We start from the raw sequence: 22,864 nt of genomic DNA, 5'->3' as shown, positions 1-22,864 counted from the left end.
CTTATGCACGAGCCCAAATAGCAAGTTAATCAAATTAATCTCCCTGCTCTAAGTATCAGCAGAGAGGTAACGCGGGATCGGCATTGGCTTCAGCAGGGAAGTTATACTTATTTTGTTATTTTACAGCATTTCCAGATTTGGCTTTTTAAAAAAAAAAAACAAAAAACAAAAAACAGTTAAGCACGTTAATTTTTTTCCCTTTTCAGCATTCTAGAATTTTTTTTTCATTGTTTTCATTCGCGTGTCACCACAGGTCAATATGGTCTTATTTTTGTAGACAAGTACTATTTTGCCTTACGCATTTATTAGTAATATTTTTAACATCAGACAGTAAATGGAAGTCTTAGGGCATGTGTCCACGGTCAGGTTTGCTTCAGGCTTTGGTCAGGATTTTATGCAGGTAAAATCCTGACCAAAAATGCACCTGAGGTCACTGGCAGGTCACCTGCGGTGTTCCTGCGTGTTTTGCTCATAGTAGCAACATGCTGCGTTCTGAAAAAACGCTCCGCATGTGCGTTTTCGCAGGAAAAACGCATGCGTTTTTTAATGCACAGTGGAGACGGGATTTCATTAAATCCCCTCCACTATGCTGGAACATCTGGACGCTGCGTTTTTGATGCTGCGGCTCAGCGCTGCGTCAAAAACGCAGCGTTTCCTGAACGTGGATACATACCCTTACATTTAAAAAATGATGTTTTATTTTTATTTATTTTTTTTTATTTAGTGTGTGGGGTGATGACATTGAAGGATAGTTGCACCAGTCTCTGCCTATAGAAATCCATGGGTGAAAAAGAAATTAAAACAAATATACATATGCAAGATTCAGTAGAAAAATAACAACAAGGCTGGAATTTGGGGGCGTGTCCTATTAGAACACCAGAGGCAGAGCTGACGGAGCCAAGATGGCTGCTCCCATGAGCTGTATTTACCACGACTTTGGCGGAACTAAAATGACTGTTTAACAGTCCTATTGCTTCCAAAGGTAATTTATTGTATATTTAGTTATATGTGCTATCTCTCCGCTGTAAAATAACTTGATATGTTTGACAGTGATGCGTCCACTTTAAGGGGTCAATGGGGACCACTCCTCGTTAGCTTCTTAAAGGAAACCTGTCAGGTCACTCAGGACTCGCAAACTGCTGACATGATGATTTACTTGCCATAATCCAGCAATAAAATCATGCCCTTCCTGTAGCATAAAGTTATGCATATCCTCCACATTTGTATTGCCCTCATTCACTATCCGGATAGTTCTATGAAAACAACACCTCTGGTCAGAGATAACTCACATCCTGAGGAGGAGTTTTCCCCTTTGGAGTCGACCCATCACCAAACATATCAGGTTATACTACAATAGGGAAGTAGTAGATATAAGTAAATAGGAATAAATTACCTTTGGAAACATAAGGACTGTGAAGACAATTATTTCAGCTCTGAGAGAGCCACTGTGACCTGACAGGATCCCTTTAAATCACTTCCAGTAGTCTTAGATACTGGTGACCGCTTACCTAATATTTTGTATGTTCTCCAGGCCCGTGTTCAGGGCATTGGCTACCTTTCCCATTAACGGACTGCTGCCCAGATCTAGTTTTTCCAAACAAACTGAGAATTTCGACAACGTCTCCGGTTCAAACCTGAAACAGGTAAAAACATACAATCAATCATATAAATACAAAATAACAAACAATGCGCCATACAGTTATATAGGATAAAATCCAAAAGATTTCTTTATAAAAAAGTAATTTATTGATCTAACTTTTTAGGTTTCGTTTTTCCAGTCCGCAGTTGCAAAAGTGCAGGACTCCACTGTCCTGGCTGTGCATCTTGTCTCATGTTTACGATGCTACAATGAAATGCTATGACGTGTATACTAGTGGGAGAAGAGGGATACAATGCGGAAAACCTTTGGGCAACACACAGCATGACGAACCTCAAGAGCCAAAGAGCTAATGCTGGGCAACTAAATGGCAAAATGGCTGCTGGGATTGGTAATCAAACATTCCACCAGCCTTACTTTTCCAGTCTTCTCCAGCCTTCCATTAGCAGCTGCTGCACCAAAGAGTCGTGCGCTTCCACATTAAACCTTGAAATACAGAATACAACAATGGTAAACGAGATGCAACATAAGGACCGAGCAATGGAGCAAGTGGCTCGTACCTTATAACGGCATACAGCGTATTCACCAGGGTGGTGTCGCTCATAAAGTCAATTTTATTTTCTGCCAGGATCCGAAGAGCAATAAATTCCGGGTGATTTCGGACGGTTTCATGATTTGCGTTTGCACTCGGCTTCCCCTTCTGAAGCTCCCATAATGTATTGATGGCGCAACCCACATGATGTACTGTAAGCTTAGACTTATGGATGCCAACGAGTTGAAAAATCTGGAATTGGTTTGTGCTAGTCATCAACTGATCCAGGAGCGGATCCGAACTGATACTACGCATCTGAAAGAAGCGCAGAGAAAGAGGCAAAGCCCTCCTCCAGCAGAACATGTCTGGACTGTACGAAAGGCTTAGGACCTTAGAGAAATAAAAATATTCTATGTCTTTTCTTCCAACATCTTCTTAGAAAGTGGATATTCCTCTCTCCGGAGAAGATCTTGTTACTTCAAGATATGATAAGACACTTTGATTAAAGCCATCTGTAAAGGAAGAGATAAAAAAGGAATAATAATAATAGTGGACCCACAACTTATATGTAAGGCTGTGTTCTTTCCACATACAGATTATACAATCAGCATTTTAACATACTTATTATATGGTATTGGTATACAGGGGGTGCAGAAGTCGGTGTACAGTTTAAATAATAGTTGAATGTTATCAATTGTGCATGATTTTCTTAAACAAACCTCATTTTTTATAACTTCCCAAATAAAAATCAAGTCAATCTGGGTAAGGTCTGGTGACCCTTCTGGCCATGCAACCGGCAGGACAGCATCTACCTATCCACATAGTATAAAAATAATAATATGAATAGACATTTATGCCAGCATATGCACCCCTGTATATTAGAATATGAAGCTTAAAGTTATTTGTCCAGAGCATTTTTTAGCATCTGGTGATAAAAACAAACCTATTGAGGCATAAGGACATCAAAGAAGATCGCACCCTACCCTCCCTTTGAATGATCGGGTGGAGAACGTGTCAGACCCATTTCATCCATGTAATTACATGGTGAGTTTAAAGGGTGATTTCTAGTTTAGTAAATCGTCCCCTCTTCTAAAGATAAGGGTTGACTTACTGGCTGCTGGAGTCCCAACTTCTCATACCCCAAAAAAATCTCCAAAAAAGAACACTGGAGCTTATAAACCAAGCTTAGCACTCAGCTATTTCCAGCAGTCCCATACACAATGAATGGTGCGGAGGTTGAGCATGTGCACCTACCGCTCATTTCGAGATTGGACTATGCCAAGCCTCGTTCCCTTTATCAAGAGCCCCATCCTCAGGATCGCCAGGGATCCTAGAACCCCAAAGACCAGCATGCTATGGGAAGGAATAATGCAATATCTTTGGAATGTTTAAAGCCTTAAACTTACACTTCTGCCCAGTAAGAAGGAGAGTGATCTTTAGTATCATAATCAGCCCGCCTTATACAGTGGTGGTATATAACTAGGATATGTCACCTATGCCGATTGCCTGGAGGTGAAGTCACTGGGACCCCTACAGAATGCTAGGAAAGCACTGAGCCATTTTATTTATAGTAATCCTTGCTGGCTTTCTTCGGGTTACCATTAAAAGAAACCTGTCGCTTGATTTATGCTGCCCAAACAATAGGCAGCATTAATCAGAGCCTGGCTGCCTGATTACAGCCAGTGATATTTTTTTCAGAGATAATATACTTTAAAGATCCGGCCGTGGACCATAGCAATAGAGAAACCAAGTCCAGAAAGTCCAAGTGCCACAGCAGGTGATTGACGGGTCCCACGACTGCGAATCACCTGATGCAGTGCTGCAAAATACCAAGAAGAGTCAGACTAGTCTCACATCCAACTATGGTCCTCAGCTGAAGACCATGGCTCGGTCTGCCTATGGTGAAAGACCTGAAGAGAGAAAATACAAGAGGTGCTCCCTGTGTAACACTGTGGGCAACAGGTCAGGGCTAGTGATGAGCGAATATACTCGTTACTCGAGATTTCCCGAGCATGCTCGGGGGGTCCTCCGAGTATTTTTTAGTGCTCGGAGATTTAGTTTTCCTCACCTCAGCTGAATGATTTACATCTGTTAGCCAGCATAAGTACATGTGGGGGTTGCCTGGTTGCTAGGGAATCCCCACATGTAATCAAGCTGGTTAAGAGATGTAAATCATTCAGCTGCGGCACGAAAAACTAAATCTCCGAGCACTAAAAAATACTCAGAGGACCCCTGAGCGTGCTCGAGAAATCTCGAGTAACCAGTATATTCGCTCATCACTAGTCAGGGCAAGTCAGAGGGTTGGTCGCTCATCTGAACAGGTTGTGTGCGGCACAACTATGTAAAGAGTTAGATATTATCCAATATCCGCCGTATGCAGACCAAATGGAAAGAGGACACAACAAGGAAAGGAAAGATCAGTGAGGTGGATCCCGGAACAGAGGATAAATAAAAATGTTTGCGTAGAACCTACTCCTCCCTTAAGCATACCTGAGGATTAACCTTAGTAGCAGCAGCGCCCGGGATCCACTGCACTCCTCTCTACTTTAATGGTGAAAGATCTATAACATGAAACTGTCTTCCACAACCTCACCTTTGTATAGAGTTCGGCTGTTCTTCGCCCAGTATTAAGCCTCCTACACAGCTGTTTCTGTTTCAGTCAACGACTGTATTTTAACCTTCCTATGTAAATGATGATCATTCCCCCCGCTTTGTATAATGGTTTATACACCCGGCTATAATCCTACATCATCCATGACTTTGTGCGAGTGTACACAGAAGAATACGTTCTTTGATGCGATTTCGAAGGATGCCGAATCCTGATTTGATTTCCTTCTTTTTCATTCTCTTTGCATTTTGTTCATTTATAATAATAAAGTATCAACACTTCTATTTATTAAAGCATTCTAACTTTGCAGTATTTCTTTCACACACGTCTAAAACTCTTAAAAATCACAACTAAATTCTCCCAGCGATTCCTACTGGCCACCGACCGCGAGCGGTCTGACGAATCAGCAAAAGGCAAAGCGCTGGAAATTTAGCTCGTGGCGCCTACGTCTAATAACGCCATTTTTGAAGTCCTTATGACATTTAATTGTATTGAATTGTTATTGTTACTAATTATTATTATTATTGTTATTAATTATTGTTACCACAGGTCCTGGACCCCGTCCTCCACCCGTTACCACAGGTCCTGGACCCCGTCCTCCACCCGTCACCAGGGCATATGCGCTTGTTACTGGCCATGATTTGTCACAGTCACCCCCAGAATCTGTGTCACACCCCACAGTCTGATGACCCTGCAAGTCACTCTCTGTCTGGGTGTCAGCTCCACGTGTTTTATCCAGCAGACCACTATCAGTCGTATTGTGGCACACTTCAGGTGACGTCAGGTCAGTTAGTTGGACAGTCGCACCTTTCCCTCTGGTCAGGCCTGCCTTCTCAACATTACTAACTGACATCCACATTATATCCACAAACACTTCAGCCTTTTCCCACAGTGCTACCAAATCTTGTCCTATTACCATAGGATACGGCAAGATCGGGTCTACAACCACCTCATGGTATGTGGAAACCTCCGCTGCGACAATGTAGATAGTGGCTACCTGGAGATATTCAGTGTCGCCAGGTGACACAGAATCTCCTGGACGGGTTCCCAGCACAGACGCTTCTCTCCCCGGGTCTATCAACCCTTGCACACACTTTCCATCCAGCCAAAAAGGACACAGTCGTGACACCTCACTGATTGCCGCCCCTTTTTTGGCTCCGCCCCCTTTCTGGGCAAGTGCTCCGCTTTTTGATACCACCCCGGTTCGAGATTCAGCCCCCCTTCGGGATTCCACCCCTTTTTGGGCCATTACCCCTATTCGGGTTACCGCCCCTTTTTGGGTCTCCGCCCCCTTTTGGGCAACCATCCCCGTTTAGGCCACCGCTCACTATTAGGGATACTCCCCTCCCTGGGATACACCCCGTGGACTCCCCCACGGCACTCAGGCCCCAGTTCACACAGTACACCCCAATGTCTCTGGGCTTGTACTGGCCTTTTAAGAGTCTGCACAAAAAGAATTTTTTTTTTTTTTTTTTTCTCTGTCACTTTCACCAGCTCCTGCTGGTACCGCCACAGCTCCCGCTGCAGTCACACACAACCGGCACCTCCAGGTGCTGCCAACCACAAGCCACTACAGCTCCGCCTGCTGTGGAACCTCTCGCTGCAACCACGGCTACTCTCCACACGGCTCTGCACGGCTCCACCGCTGCCGCTTGTCACCTTTGTGACCCCGCCGAGTCACAGCAGACGCTTGTCACTTTCGTAACCCCGCCGAGTTACCGCTAGACGCTTGTCACCTTCGTGGCTCTGCCACAGCAATTAACTCCACGTGTGCTAGCGGGATTGTTGCCAAAATTATCCACCAATTGTAAGGTTTCTCTCACTGAGAGTGTTGGGGGACACTCACTTGGCCGCGATATTCAAGCACACGGGCACGGGTTTATAAAACAAAGCAGTCCATGCGGTTTATTAAGCCTCATAAACCGGGTTACGCACAGTTCATAACATGAAACACAACAGGCACCAACTGGTAATATTTACTTGCAGCTTCTAACACTTCAGTGTACGGCTTTGCCTCACGGACACTAACACGCTGGTCCTCCCTTAACCAGTTCCCAAGGGAGACCACATAGTTCATAGACTTCACAAGCACTACGGCCTGTACGATACCTGACGGGAGCTCCGGCTCCACCTGCTGACTCCTCGCCAGTCCACACCTCCGGGTAAGCTGCCTTACAGGGATCACCAACTTGCCTGGCCGGCACACACTAGTCAGTCCAGACCTCACCGAAGGACTCCAGCTTCCCCAGTTCCACTGTGCACGGCTCCGGGATCCGGTCCTCCTACTAGGACCTCCCACGCCAGCAGGTGCTTTCCAGGAAGCCTCCTCCCAGGCTTCCAACACAGGAACACACCGAGCCCTCAGGAACTCCCTCAGGGATTTTGCACTTGGACCCTTCAGGTCCAAACACTGGAACCACACAGGAACATGTGACCCACACTCTGGTCACGTTATGTACCTGTAACCACACCCACAGTAATGGATCACATGGACTGGTCACGTGATCCTGACATCACTGCAGGTCAATTCTCACGGCCTCAATACAACTCCGTGCAGATTCCGGGGAGACCATGCAGCGCCCCCTACCTGTTACAGGGGTTACTGCATCACATATATCACAGAGCTTACATACATAACTGGGAAAAAGACCTTGATACTGAATTTCAGGACTGGGAGGTAGATCAAATTTACAAAAATTCGCATGGCCCATCTAGTTGTATAAGAGTACAGGAAATTCGTATAAAATAGTCACTAGATGGTACACTACCCCAACTCTATCTCATCTTTGGTATCCTAATTCTTCACCAACCTGTTGGAGATGTACTAAAGACGTTGGTACTTTTCTGCATATGTGGTGGTCTTGTGAAATACTACAAACGTTTTGGAAAGAAGTATTAAAACATATAACTAAAATATGCAAAATTACTACATCCACCCTCCCTGACACTCATTTTTTTAAGGCCGGCGTCACACTCGGCGTAAGACAATACGGTCCGTATTTTACGGCCGTAATACGGCCGAAATACGGTGAAATGTTCCCAAAATAGTGATCCGTAGGCAGGGTGTGTCAGCGTATTTTGCGCATGGCATCCTCCGTATGTAATCCGTATGGCATCCGTACTGCGATATTTTCGCGCAGGCTTGCAAAACCGACATCTAATGGATTTATGTGCTCAAATGTTCATTAAAACATATATACAGTATATATATATATATATATATATATATGTCATTGAGACACATATATATATATATTCTGTATTTAGATTTCATTCAGTGCGATATCTGTGAACAGCCGCTAATTCAATTGCCGGCTTTTCATTTCTCCTGCACAAACCCGACAGGATATGAGACATGGTTTACATATAGTAAACCATCTCATATCCCCTTTTTTTTTGCATATTCCACACTACTAATGTTAGTAGTGTGTATGTGCAAAATTTCAGCGCTGTAGCTGCTAAAATAAAGGGTTAAATGGCGGAAAAAATTGGCGTGGGCTCCCGCGCAATTTTCTCCGCCAGAGCGGTAAAGCCAGTGACTGAGGGTAGATATTAATAGCCAGGAGAGGGTCCATGGTTATTGGCCCCCCCCGTGGCTAAAAACATCTGCCCCCAGCCACCCCAGAAAAGGCACATCTGGAAGATGCGCCTATTCTGGCACTTGGCCACTCTCTTCCCACTCCCTGTAGCGGTGGGATATGGGGTAATGAAGGGTTAATGCCACCTTGCTATTGGAAGGTGACATTAAGCCAGATTAATGATGGAGAGGCGTCAATTATGACACCTATCCATTATTAATCCAATTGTAGGAAAGGGTTAAAAAACACACACACACATGATTGAAAAGTATTTTAATGAAATAAACACAGCGGTTGTTGTAATAATTTATTGTTCTCTCAAATCCATTTGCAGTCCCTCGCTTGGCAACATAATAAACGCACAAGATACATACCTTCTGGTGAACCGTCTCGTCCCACGAAGTAATCCATCTGAAGGGGTTAACTAATATTACAGGCAGGAGCCCTGCTAAATGCAGCTGTGCTCCGTGCTTGTAATTCCCCTGCGAATGAATGAAATGTAGGTCATTGACCTACATTTCCTTCAGTCGCGGTGATGCGCCCCCTGGTGGATGTCCTCATATGACCTGGAGCGTGGGAAAAAGTTCCCAGGCTGCAGTTCATGAGAACATCCACCAGAGGGCGCCTCACCGCGAATGAAGGAAATGTAGGTCAATGACCTACATTTCATTCATTCGCAGGGGAATTACAAGCACGGAGCACAGCTGCATTATAGCAGGGCTCCTGCTTGTAATATTAGTTAACCCCTTCAAATGGATTACATCGTTGGACCTGACAGTACATCAGAAGGTATGTATCTTGTGCGTTTATTATGTTGCCAAGCGAGGGACTGCAAATGGATTTGAGAGAACAATAAATTATTACAACAACCGCTGTGTTTATTTCATTAAAATACTTTTCAATCATGTGTGTGTGTGTTTTTTAACCCTTTCCTACAATTGGATTAATAATGGATAGGTGTCATAATTGACGCCTCTCCATCATTAATCTGGCTTAATGTCACCTTCCAATAGCAAGGTGGCATTAACCCTTCATTACCCCATATCCCACCGCTACAGGGAGTGGGAAGAGAGTGGCCAAGTGCCAGAATAGGCGCATCTTCCAGATGTACCTTTTCTGGGGTGGCTGGGGGCAGATGTTTTTAGCCACGGGGGGGCCAATAACCATGGACCCTCTCCTGGCTATTAATATCTACCCTCAGTCACTGGCTTTACCGCTCTGGCGGAGAAAATTGCGCGGGAGCCCACGCCAATTTTTTCCGCCATTTAACCCTTTATTTCAGCAGCTACAGCGCTGAAATTTTGCACATACACACTACTAACATTAGTAGTGTGGAATATGCAAAAAAAAGGGGGATATGAGATGGTTTACTGTATGTAATCATGTCTCATATCCTGTCGGGTTTGTGCAGGAGAAATGAAAAGCCGGCAATTGAATTACCGACTTTTCACTAACACCGCTGCGTATTTCTCGCAAGTCACACTGCTGGTCCGTGTGGAATCCGTATTTTTCTCGCCCCCATAGACTTTCATTGGCGATTTTTTTGCGCAGTACGCTGACAAACGCAGCATGCTGCGATTTTGTACGGCCGTAGAAAGCCGTATAATACTGAACCGTAATATACGGCTAATAGGAGCAGCCCCATTGAGAATAATTGTGCCGTATGTTATGCGAGTTTTACGGACGTAGTTTCTGCGCTCTTACGTCCGTAAAACTCGCCAGTGTGACGCCGGCCTAACCCCTTCATGCCGCGGCCCTTTTTCGTTTTTGTGTTTTCGTTTTTCGCTCCCCTCCTTCCCAGAGCCATAACTTTTTTATTTTTCTGTCAATATGGCCATGTGAGGGCTTATTTTTTGTGGGACGAGTTGTACTTTTGAACAACATCATTGGTTTTAGCATGTCGTGTACTAGAAAACGGGAAAAAAATTCCAAGTGCGGTGAAATTGCAAAAAAAGTGCAATCCCACACTTGTTTTTTGCTTGGCTATTTTGCTAGGTTCACTAAATGCTAAAACTGACCTGCCATTATGATTCTCTAGGTCATTACGAGTTCATAGACACCTAACATGACCAGGTTATTTTTTATCCAAGTGGTGAAAAAAAATTCCAAACTTTGCTTAAAAAAAAAAAAAAAAAAAAAAAAAAAAGTGCCATTTTCCAATACCCGTAGCGTCTCCATTTTTCGTGATCTGGGGTCGGGTGAGGGCTTATTTTTTGCGTGCTGAGCTGGCGTTTTTAATGATACCATTTTGGCGCAGATATGTTCTTTTGATCGCCCGTTATTGCATTTTAACGCAATGTCGCGGCGACCAAAAAAACGTAATTCTGGCGTTTCGGATTTTTTTCTCGCTACGCTGTTTAGCGATCAGGTTAATGCTTTTTTTTAATTGATAGATCGGGCGATTCTGAACGCGGCTATACCAAATATGTGTAGGTTTTTTTTTTTTTTATTGTTTTATTTAGGATGGGGCGAAAGGGGGGTGATTTAAACTTTTATATTTTTAATGTTTTTTTCACATTTTTAAAAACTTTTTTTTCCCACTTTTGCCATGCTTCTATAGCCTCCATAGGAGGCTAGAAGCAGGCACAGCCCGATCGGCTCTGCTACATAACAGCGATCATCAGATCGCTGTTATGTAGCTCAAATGCAGGTGTGCTGTGAGCGCCGACCACAGGGGGGCGCTCACAGCCACCGGCGATCAGTAACCATAGAGGTCTCAAGGACCTCTATGGTTACCTTCCTGACTCATCGCCGACCCCCGATCATGTGACGGGGGTCGGCGATGACGTCATATCCGGCCGCCCGGCCGGATGCGGTAGTTAAATGCCGCTGTCTGGGTTTGACAGCGGCATTTAACAGGTTAATAGCGGCGGGTGAATAGCGATTTCACCCGCCGCTATTGCGCGCACATGTCAGCTGTTCAAAACAGCTGACATGTCGCGACTTTGATGTGCGCTCACCGCCGGAGCGCACATCAAAGCAGGGGATGCGACATGCGCAGTACATGTACGGCGCATGTCGCGAAGGGGTTAAACTGGAAGGGGGACAACTCGAAATATAAAAATAAATCCCTGTTGGCTTTCCTTCTATCAGCAGCTAAGCTTCTTATCCCAGTCCACTGGTTGACTAAAAACTGCCCGAGCATTTCGGATTGGGTCAACAAAGTGGACCAGTTATACTATATAGAAGAAATTTCTGCTTTCACTTTTTTCTCACAAGAGAAATTCCACACAACATAGGTCCCCTGGAAATCTTTCAGATCTAGTGATGAGTATTTGGCTCTCATTAACAATTAGAAATCTCTTTAGAGGTTTGGATCTCTTCCTAATCCAGAAATGAACGTGTCGATGTCCCCCCTCTAAATCCCTTGCACCTATTTTACGATAAGCCGAACCCTCCCCTTCTAGTGAATCTATCACCTACCCCCTTTCTCCTCTTCTTTCTTTCTTTCTATTTACAGTATGTGTGTATTGGTTAAATGTCGCATTAATGTGGAGTTGTTTTTGGTTTCTGATCTAGAAAGGCCGTACTGGGCCCCTGGCAATTAGGGGAGGCCGCCATGACAGGGGAACGTGCGACGTAAATGAGCTTCTTAGGACTGCTGGGGGTGATAAGGTTAAAGGATCTGAGGGGAGGGGAAGAGTTTTTTGAATTTGAAAACGGAGGAGGGGTTATGGTCAGGGGGGGGGGACCTTATAAAAAGGGGCGGCCACGTGAGTGGGGCAACCATTTTGGGTACTCACCGGCCACAGACGAAGCTCCAGAGTACTCACCACGATGGATGTGGAGGCCTTACTGCAGCAGTTGAGGGACGCAGCGGGCACTCAGGGCGCTGATTGGCTGCAGGCTTCGGTTTCCAGCCTGCTCCAGGGGACAGTAGCCGGAGCCTCCATCGCTCCTCCAGCAGGACGCTGGCCGCGGAGTTCCCGCCCTCCGGCGCGCTTAAGCCCTGAGGCTACCCCCCGGGTCCGGCGCCGCGTTAGGAGCCCCTCCGGGGACCCTCCAGCCAGGGCCGGCGGGCGCACTCCCCCTGCCCCGCGCCCACAGGCTGGGAGGAATCCTTCCTCCAGGCGGGACCCACAACAGGGGCCGGGTTTCTCCCCCCCCCGCAGCACAGAGGCGTCGGGATTCAGGACCGGGAGCGGCAGGTGCGAGCAGCCCGGCTGGCCCTGCTCGGCGTGGAGCAGCGCGAGGAGCCAGGGGACGGGCCCCCATGCGGAGGAGATCCAGCGGCCGGCAATCGGCCGGCCTGTCTTCAGGTGCGCAGAGGAGAGTGGCGCAGGACGGACACCGGGGACCGGACACAGCGGCAGCGGCTCCGGTGAGAGGCGGGCAGCAGCCGGCTGCCTCTGTCAGCGGTGCTCCAGCATCGTTACACGGCCGGAGTCTCAGGCAAGATGGCGCCGCAGCAGGGAGCTCGGCGTCACGTGACCAGGATCTTCACCAAGATGGCGCCGCATCCTGGAGCTCTGCATCTATAATCCAGGACTCAGGACCTCCCCAAGATGGCGGCGCCCTGTGGACAGCGGCGGCAGCTCCGAGGGGCCCTGCCACTATCGCCGGTTTGCCTGCTTCTGGCGGTGGGCAGCTGGTGAGGCAGGTTGACCCGGGAGCTGCGGAGCCAGCGGTATCCAGACCCAGCATGGAGCCAGCACTCATTCATCAGGATCCAGGATCTGCGGCTGCTGGGTTCACAGCACCCAGGCAGCCAGGTGAGAGCCAGCAATTTTCTATATTTAACCCCTGCTTAGCTCCTAATGAGGTTAGGGACCGGGAGGCATTTATGGGGGGGGCTAGTGGGGGGATGAATTTAATTTTACATGGCCTTAGAGATTTGGCTAGAATTTGGTACGGGGGTCCTATTGGGGTGGGGTCACCTACAGCGGCTTGGCTAGGGAGCGCAGAAAGGGCGACGGGTGTGGGTCTGCTATCGGACACTGAAGCGCTTTCACAGGGTGGAGGCCGGGGTACGACAGGCTCAGCTGCGTCGGGGGGGAGGCAGCAATGATGCGGAAAGGGGGTCTGGGTCAGCTGATTTGGGAAGCGGGGCTCAGAGCGCAGGGGCTAGCAAAGAGAAGGAAAACGAGGAGGCAGTGCGTTTGGACGATTCAGCAAGGAGCGAGGTATACGTGTGCTTTGAGGGGCCTCTGGGGTCACATTTAAAGGGGGAGGTGAAAGAAAAGATTTGGAAAGGGGACTATGTGGATATCTTTTCATTGCTACCGTTAGAGAGATTCAATCTTGATAGGTTACGGAGAGATGATTCAAAAAAAGAGGACGAGGAAAAGAAGAGGTATCGTCTGATCCCTCGTTCTTTTTCGAATTGGTTACAAGCTTTTGCTATATTGGCGAGCGTCATAGGGGAAAAGGCACCGGAAAATTGTTCCGGTCTCTTTTGCTACATGGATGCAATTGGTGAGGCTTATAGGGTGTATGGAGGGCAAGGCTGGCTGCGATATGACGAGCAATTTAGGCAGCGTAAAGCAGTCCGCTCGAGCATACGTTGGGACCATAAGGACATTGCGTTATGGATGAGGGTTATGGCACCGGCTAGAACAAGCCAGGGAAATCAGCCATTTCATGGGGGCGCCGGGAGTTCAGGGCAGTCGGGACACTCGGCCGCAATGCAGAAGGGACTGTGTTTTTCCTTTAATGAGGGGACCTGTAGGTTTGGGAGCAAGTGTAAGTTCAAGCACGAATGTTCAACTTGTGGGGGCACACATGGGGCAACCAGATGTTTCAGAGGTGGGAAAACAAGAGGCGGGGAAGTTGCTGAAAAAAGGGGAGACGCCGGTGCGACTGGACGCGATGGAGGTGTATCTAAATAGATACCCTGATAGAGCGGCAGCGTCACTGTTGAGGGAGGGTTTTGGTTACGGCTTCAAAATTCCGTTTATTGAGCAAGTTGTTGGTTTGTCAAAAAAGAATTTAAAGTCGGCATTGCAGTTTCCTAATGTAGTTTCGGAGAAGTTAAAAAAAGAGGTTGATTTAGGACGGATGGCAGGACCTTTTTCAGTGGCTCCGATCAGCAATCTGAGAGTGTCACCGCTTGGAGTGGTTCCAAAAAAGGAACCTAACAAATTCAGGCTTATTCATCATTTGTCATTCCCGAAAGGTCTGTCGGTGAATGATGGGATTGACCCTCAACTGTGTGCGGTTTCTTACATGTCGTTCGACGCAGCAATGAATTTGGTGCGGCTATGCGGTAGGGGGGCTCTGATGGCGAAGACGGATATTGAAGCGGCTTTTCGCCTGTTGCCAGTACACCCGGAGAGTATGCATTTGTTGGGGTGTTTTTGGGACGGAGGTTTCTTCATTGATCGGTGTCTCCCCATGGGCTGTTCGCTATCATGTGCTTACTTTGAGGCTTTTAGTACATTCTTAGAATGGGTCGTTAAGGATGTATCTGGTTTGAGTAATTGCTTACATTACCTCGATGATTTCATGTTTGTGGGCCCACCGCAGTCTGCAATTTGCTCGATTTTACTACACACAATGGAGAGAGTAGCTCGGGGATTTGGAGTTCCTTTGGCGGCGGAAAAGACTGTTGGGCCAATGACCACGCTGAGTTTTCTAGGCATAGAAATTGACACCATAGCGATGGAATGCAGATTGCCTGAGGACAAGGTGGTTGCGTTTCGGGAAGAAGTTCAGAAAGCGTGTACACGGCGTAAGATAACGCTGCATGATTTACAATCTTTGCTGGGCAAGCTGAACTTTGCTTGCAGGATTATGCCGATGGGCCGTCCATTTTGTCGGCGTTTGTCTTTGGCTACGGTGGGAGTGAAATCTCCTCTGCACTTCATCAGATTGACGAGAGATTTGAAGTAGGACTTGAAGATATGGGCCCTGTTCTTGGAGGACTATAATGGCAGATCCATCTGGATTCAAACAGTTGAGAATGCGGTGGATTCAGGTTTTTGCGTTAACGTGAGTGAAATGTTTGGCTTCAATGTGCAATATTGCGGTCAGAGCGTAGTAGCGGAGTGGCCACCTAGGTGGCGTGAGCACGGCTTGTTGCAAAATCGGGTTTTGCTACAATTGTTTCCTCGAGTAGTGGCATTGTCAGTTTGGGGCGGAATGGTGATGAACAAAAAAATCCGTTTTTCTTGCGAACATGTGGGCGTTGTGGAAGCCATCAACACACTATCGGCAGCATCTACGGAAGTGGTTAGGGTACTGCAGCATCTGGTGTTCCTGGGCCTCAAGTTTAATTTGTGGATAGTAGCAGATGGCAAGGCAACCATGCCTACTAACGCTGATAATGTCTTTTTCCATCCACAGTGGCATCAGTCTCAAGGGCTGAGACCTTGCTTGGATTCGGCGGGCCAGGATTGTCCAGCGGAACTGTGGAACCTGCCCTTCGGGCTGTAGGGGAGTTATTTGCTAGATCACTTTCGGATAGGTCTTGGTTGCAATACAATCAAGCTTGGAGCACTTGGGAGAATTGGAAGGGGTCATATGGGGCTGGTATGGACGATGAGTATAAGCTGTTGTTGTTGTTAGGGCATGTATGGGAGTCGGGTTGGTCGGTGTCCAAGATGAGTAAGTTCCTAGCCGGTCTAGCATTTGGCTTCAAGGCCAGAGGTTTGCGGGATGAGACGAAATCCTTTTTGGTTGCGCAGTTAGTAAGAGGTTGGAAGAAAGGGCAGAAGTCGTTGGACGACAGACGACCTGTTTCCTTTGAAGTGTTGTTAATAATTGGTAGGCACCTGAGTTCTGTTTGTTTCTCAGAATGGGAAGTAGCGTTGTTCCATGCGGCTTTTTCGTTAGCCTTTTTCGGAGCATTTCGTTTGGGGGAGTTGGTTAGCCCTTCCAGATACAGGGGAGGGGGTTTGAGGAGAGAAGACGTGGATGTTTCATCAGATAGGGTGGTTGTGTTTATTCGGTCATCAAAAACGGACGTTACCGGTAAAGGTTGTAAAATAGTGTTATTTGAAGTTCCGAGTTGTCCGTTGTGCCCGGTAATCTGTGTGAGTAACTTGCTGAGAAGAGAAGGGGTTCTATCTGACCCATTGTTGGTTCATGCGGATGGTTCTTTCTTATCTCGTTTCCAGTTTGTTTCCATATTTCGGCAGTGTTTGGAGTTAGGGGGAATTTCACCGGCGAAATACAGCGGGCATTCATTTCGTATTGGGGCTGCGACGGAGGCGGCCAGGAGAGGTTTGGGGGATGAGGTGGTTAAACGAATCGGGCGGTGGGAATCGGAGAGATTCCGATCTTATGTTCGCCCGAGTTTGATATAACCGCATGGTTCCAATGTTTCGGGGTCTTTTTTGTATTGAGTTTGATAGATGTTCTCCTTTATTCTCTTACAGAACACGGCACAAGGCTAGTTTGGATTATGGGACATTCATTCGTGTTCTGGGCGGCAGAGAGGGCAGCGGTTCGTCCTGATGGTCGGCAGTTGGGTTTTTCACGGGACGTGGCAACCTTACGATTGATTGGAAAAAGGGGAATGACGTGGAGCCAATTTTTACCTGAGTTTCACCGTTTTGTGCGCTGGGATCAGTTTCCGCAAATTTTGGTTATTCATTTGGGAGGAAAGGCCTTGTAGAGAACTTATAAAAGACATTAAGTTCGATTTGTTAAGGTTGTGGGCAATGTTTCCTAAGGTTTTGGTAGTGTGGTCCGACATCGTCCCGAGGAAGGTTTGGCGGGGTGCTAGGTCATTGGAGGGGATAAACAAAGCACGGATTAAGGTGAACAAAGCTGTTTCGCGTTTCATGGCAAGGAACGGAGCAGTAGTGGTGCGGCACGTCAACTTGGAGTCCGGTACGGGAGGTTATTGGAGATTGGATGGGGTGCATCTGAACGCGGTTGGTACCGATATGTGGTGTTTGGCGATCCAGGAGGGCATCGAAACAGCTTTGAAGGTTTGGCGGGACATAAATGTCTAAGGTTTTAGGGCATTTATGTTTGTGGCATGGGGTGGTGATCCTCGAAGTTGGTGGAAGTGGAAAATGGCGGATGGATGGGGGGGGGGATCTCAATAGGTCCTGGACTCCCCGGGGTGATTTTAAATTGGTCAAAGGGGGACAGATAATCCCAGGAAGGGATTAGTAGGGGAACAAAAACAGGTGTACGGGTTTGGCCTGGCGGGTGGAGTTTGCCCCTGAGCTGGTGCATAGCGGCTGGGGGTAAGGCGGATATAAGGCCAAAATAGGCGGGACGTTTGGCGGAAAAATGTTGGACATATGTTTCGGGCTTCGAGGGTCACCCACCTCCGGGGTTTATTGTTTCATGATTTTGTATGTTTAAATGTTAATAAACGGCTGCTGTGGCCAATTAATCCAACCCAATTGTTTGTGTTTAATGGCGTTTTCTGTTTCTTCTTAGACAATGGGGTGGCGGCTGTTTTTGTCAGGGGTAATATGAGGTAAGGTGAAGGTTTTAATACTAGAAGCTCACAGGAGTCACGGATACCCGTTGTCAAGAAAGGCCGTACTGGGCCCCTGGCAATTAGGGGAGGCCGCCATGACAGGGGAACGTGCGACGTAAATGAGCTTCTTAGGACTGCTGGGGGTGATAAGGTTAAAGGATCTGAGGGGAGGGGAAGAGTTTTTTGAATTTGAAAACGGAGGAGGGGTTATGGTCAGGGGGGGGGGGGACCTTATAAAAAGGGGCGGCCACGTGAGTGGGGCAACCATTTTGGGTACTCACCGGCCACAGACGAAGCTCCCACCCACCCTCCCTTTTATTGTTATTAGCCTAAGATTATTGATCGGATGTTAGTAACTTTGGACTAAAAATAGGCTTATAGTTTACGAAGATATTTAATTATGACTAAGTATGGTAAATGATCTGTCGCGGCAGCATGGCATGGGGTGGTGATCCTCGAAGTTGGTGGAAGTGGAAAATGGCGGATGGATGGGGGGGGGATCTCAATAGGTCCTGGACTCCCCGGGGTGATTTTAAATTGGTCAAAGGGGGACAGATAATCCCAGGAAGGGTGTCATGATTACCCCAATGGCAGGGAAATAAAAATAACAAAACGGACTAGCTCTCGGGTGATGGAAACTAAAGTTGACCGTGACCTGAACCTGACACAACACTGGAAGTAGCCAGGGAGTGTTCCTACGATGCCCTAGACACCACGCGCCAGCCGGAGATCTAACTACCCCTATCAGAGGAATATACAGGCCTGCCTTACCTCCAGAGATGAACCCCAAAAGGAGATAGCAGCCCCCCACAGATATTGACGGTGAGTTCAGAGGAAATGACATACGTAGGATGAACAGCAGATTTAGCACAGTGAGGTCCGCTTTCTAGATAGCAGAAGGATAGGAAAGAGTTACTTCACGGTCAACTTCAAAACACTACTCAAAAACACCATCCTGAAATTACTTTAAAACTCCAGTGACAATTCATGCCACTGGAGTGGCAATTTCAGTCCACAAGAGCTTCCAGCTACAGAGAGTCACATAGCAGCAAGCTGGACAAGAAATACATTAACTAGAAACAAAAATTCAACTTAGCTGAACAGGAACTTGAGGCAGGAGAATGCAACAGAATGCTACTGATACATTGTTGGCCGGCATAGGACTAACAGCCAAGCAGCCTTAAATAGGAAACTCCCCTAATGGGTGGCAACAGGTGATCAGGGATAGAAGAAGGCACATAAGTGGCACTACCATAAAACACCACCGGGGGAGCCCACAAACAGAATTCACAACAGTACCCCCCCCTTAAGGAGGGGGCACCGAACCCTCACCAGAACCACCAGGGCGATCTGGATGAGCACTATGAAATGCACGAACCAAATCAGGAGCATGAACATCAGATGCTGTCACCCAAGAATTGTCCTCCTGACCATAGCCTTTCCACTTGAAGTTTCCGTCTGGAAACACGGGAGTCCAAGATCTTTTCCACCATATACTCCAATTCACCCTCAACCAGCACAGGAGCAGGAGGATCAGCAGAAGGAACAACCGGTACCTCATACCTCCGCAATAATGACCGATGAAAAACATTATGAATATTAAAAGATGCTGGGAGGTCCAAACGAAAGGACACAGGATTGAGAACCTCCAGAATCCTATAAGGGCCGATAAACCGAGGCTTAAACTTAGGAGACGAGACCTTCATAGGAACAAATCGAGAAGACAGCCAAACCAGGTCCCCAACACAAAGACGAGGACCAACACGCCGATGACGATTAGTGAACTGTTGAGTCTTCTCCTGGGACAACTTCAGATTGTCCACAACCTGTCCCCAAATCTGATGCATCCTATCAACCACAGCATCTACTCCAGGACAATCCGAAGACTCCAATTGACCGGACGAAAAGCGAGGGTGAAACCCTGAATTACAAAAAAATGGAGAAACCAAAGTGGCAGAACTGGCCCGATTGTTAAGGGCAAACTCTGCCAATGGCAAAAAATCAAGCCAATCGTCCTGATCAGCGGACACAAAACACCTCAAGTAAGTCTCCAAAGTCTGATTAGTACGCTCAGTCTGGCCATTAGTCTGAGGATGGAATGCAGACGAAAAAGACAAGTCGATGCCCATCCTGGCACAGAACGCCCGCCAAAATCTAGACACAAACTGAGTACCCCTGTCAGACACTATATTCTCAGGAATACCATGCAAACGCACCACATTCTGAAAAAATAGAGGGACCAGCTCAGAGGAGGAGAGCAATTTGGGCAAAGGTACCAAATGAACCATCTTGGAAAAACGGTCACACACCACCCAGATGACAGACATCCTACGAGAAACAGGAAGGTCAGAAATAAAGTCCATAGAGATGTGCGTCCAAGGCCTCTTAGGAATAGGCAAGGGCAACAACAACCCACTGGCCCGAGAACAGCAGGGCTTAGCCCGAGCACAAACATCACAAGACTGCACAAAAATACGCACATCTCGAGACAAGGAAGGCCACCAGAAGGACCTAGACACCAAATCCCTGGTGCCAAAAATTCCAGGATGACCTGCCAACGCGGAAGAGTGAACCTCCGAGATAACTCTTCTGGTCCAGTCATCAGGGACAAACAGTCTACCAGGCGGACAGCGATCAGGCCTATCCACCTGAAACTCCTGCAAAGAGCGCCGCAGGTCTGGGGAGACAGCTGACAATATCACCCCATCCTTCAGGATGCCAGTAGGTTCGGAATCACCAGGCGAGTCAGGCTCAAAACTCCTAGAGAGGGCATCCGCCCTCACATTCTTAGACCCAGGCAGATATGAAACCACAAAGTTAAATCGGGAGAAAAACAACGACCAGCGCGCCTGTCTAGGATTCAGACGCCTGGCTGACTCAAGATAAATTAGATTCTTGTGGTCAGTCAAGACCACCACCTGGTGTCTAGCACCCTCAAGCCAATGACGCCACTCCTCAAATGCCCACTTCATGGCCAAGAGCTCCCGATTTCCAACATCATAATTTCGCTCAGCGGGCGAAAACTTTCGAGAGAAAAACGCACATGGTCTCATCACTGAGCAGTCAGGACCTTTCTGCGACAAAACTGCACCTGCTCCGATCTCGGAAGCATCTACTTCAACCTGGAAAGGGAGCGACACATCAGGCTGGCGCAACACAGGAGCAGAAGAAAAGCGGCGCTTAAGCTCCCGAAAGGCCTCCACAGCCGCAGAGGACCAATTAGCAACATCAGCACCCTTTTTGGTCAAATCAGTCAAAGGTTTAGCAATGGCAGAAAAACCCGCTATGAATCGGCGATAGAAATTAGCAAATCCCAAGAATTTCTGAAGACTCTTTAGAGAAGTAGGTTGTATCCAATCACAAATAGCCTGAACCTTAACAGGGTCCATCTCCATAGATGAAGGGGAAAAAATATATCCCAGAAAGGAAATTCTCTGAACCCCAAAAATACACTTTGAGCCCTTCACAAAAAGAGAATTAGCTCGCAAAACCTGAAAAACTCTCCTGACCTGTTGAACATGAGATTCCCAGTCCTCCGAAAAAATCAGAATATCATCCAAATACACAATCATAAATTTATCCAGATATTCACGGAAAATATCGTGCATAAAGGACTGAAAAACGGAAGGGGCATTCGCGAGACCGAAAGGCATTACCAAATACTCAAAATGGCCTTCAGGCGTATTAAATGCGGTCTTCCACTCATCCCCCTGCTTAATCCGCACCAAATTATACGCACCACGTAGATCGATCTTAGTAAACCACTTAGCCCCCTTTATGCGAGCAAACAGATCAGTCAGTAAAGGTAACGGGTACTGGTATTTAACTGTAATCTTATTCAGAAGTCGATAGTCGATACAAGGTCTCAATGAACCATCCTTTTTACCCACAAAGAAAAACCCTGCCCCTAGTGGAGACAAAGAGGGGCGAATATGACCCTTTTCCAAAGATTCTCTGATATACTCCCGCATAGCAGTATGTTCAGGTACAGACAAATTAAACAAGCGACCCTTAGGAAATTTACTACCGGGAATCAACTCAATAGCGCAGTCACACTCTCTGTGAGGAGGGAGAGAATCAATCTTAGGCTCCTGAAAGACATCATAAAAATCTGACAGAAATGCTGGGATCTCAGAGGGAGTAGATGAAGAAATGGGAACCAAAGGTGCATCCCCATGAATCCCCCGACATCCCCAGCTCAACACAGACATTGATCTCCAGTCCAAGACTGGATTATGAATTTGTAACCATGGTAATCCAAGTACTAAAACGTCATGTAGATTGTATAACACAAGGAAACGAATAATCTCCTGATGGTCTGGGGTAAGATGCATAGTCACTTGTGTCCAATATTGTGGTTTATTGCTAGCCAAAGGTGTAGAATCAATACCCTTTAGGGGAATAGAAACTTCCAGAGGCTCTAAATCAAACCCACAACGCTTGGCAAAGGACCAATCCATGAGACTCAGAGCGGCGCCAGAATCCACATAAGCATCCACGGTAACTGATGATAAAGTACAAATCAATGTCACGGACAAAAGAAATTTAGACTGCAAGGTACCCATAGAAAAAGATTTATCAACCTTTTTATCAACCTTTTTTATGCGTTTAGAGCATGCTGATATAACATGAGCTGGATCTCCACAGTAGAAGCACAACCCATTTTTGCGCCTGTAATTCTGTCGTTCGCCTCTAGACAAAACACTATCGCATTGCATATGCTCTGGTGCCTTTTCAGAGGTCACCGCCAAATGGTGCACAGATTTTTGCTCAGAAGATACCGCCATATGGTGCACAGGTTTTTGCTCAGAAGATACCGCCATATGGTGCACAGGTTTTTGCTCAGAAGATACCGCCATATGGTGCACAGATTTGCGCTCCCGTAAACGCCGATCAATCTGGATAGCCAATTTCATGGCATCATTCAGACCTGTAGGCACAGGGAACCCCACCATGACATCCTTCACGGCATCAGAGAGACCTTCTCTGAAATTAGCTGCTAGAGCGCACTCATTCCATCTAGTAAGCACCGACCATTTACGAAATTTTTGGCAATATATCTCAACTTCATCTTGCCCTTGGGAAAGAGCTATCAAGGCTTTCTCAGCCAAAATCTCTAAATTAGGTTCTTCATAAAGCAACCCCAAAGCCAGAAAAAACGCATCTA

The 22,864-nt window shown here is 47.0% G+C and overlaps 1 pseudogene; it reads right to left on the bottom strand.

The window, feature by feature from the left end:
• LOC143786293 (FAST kinase domain-containing protein 1, mitochondrial-like) overlaps nucleotides 1-22,864 on the bottom strand; it is a 98,780-nt pseudogene that overhangs the window by 36,335 nt on the left and 39,581 nt on the right.

This window comes from Ranitomeya variabilis, chromosome 7, assembly GCF_051348905.1.
Source record: "Ranitomeya variabilis isolate aRanVar5 chromosome 7, aRanVar5.hap1, whole genome shotgun sequence".
NCBI classification, from domain to species: domain Eukaryota; kingdom Metazoa; phylum Chordata; class Amphibia; order Anura; family Dendrobatidae; genus Ranitomeya; species Ranitomeya variabilis.
This window is presented reverse-complemented; position numbering and strand designations above follow the sequence as displayed.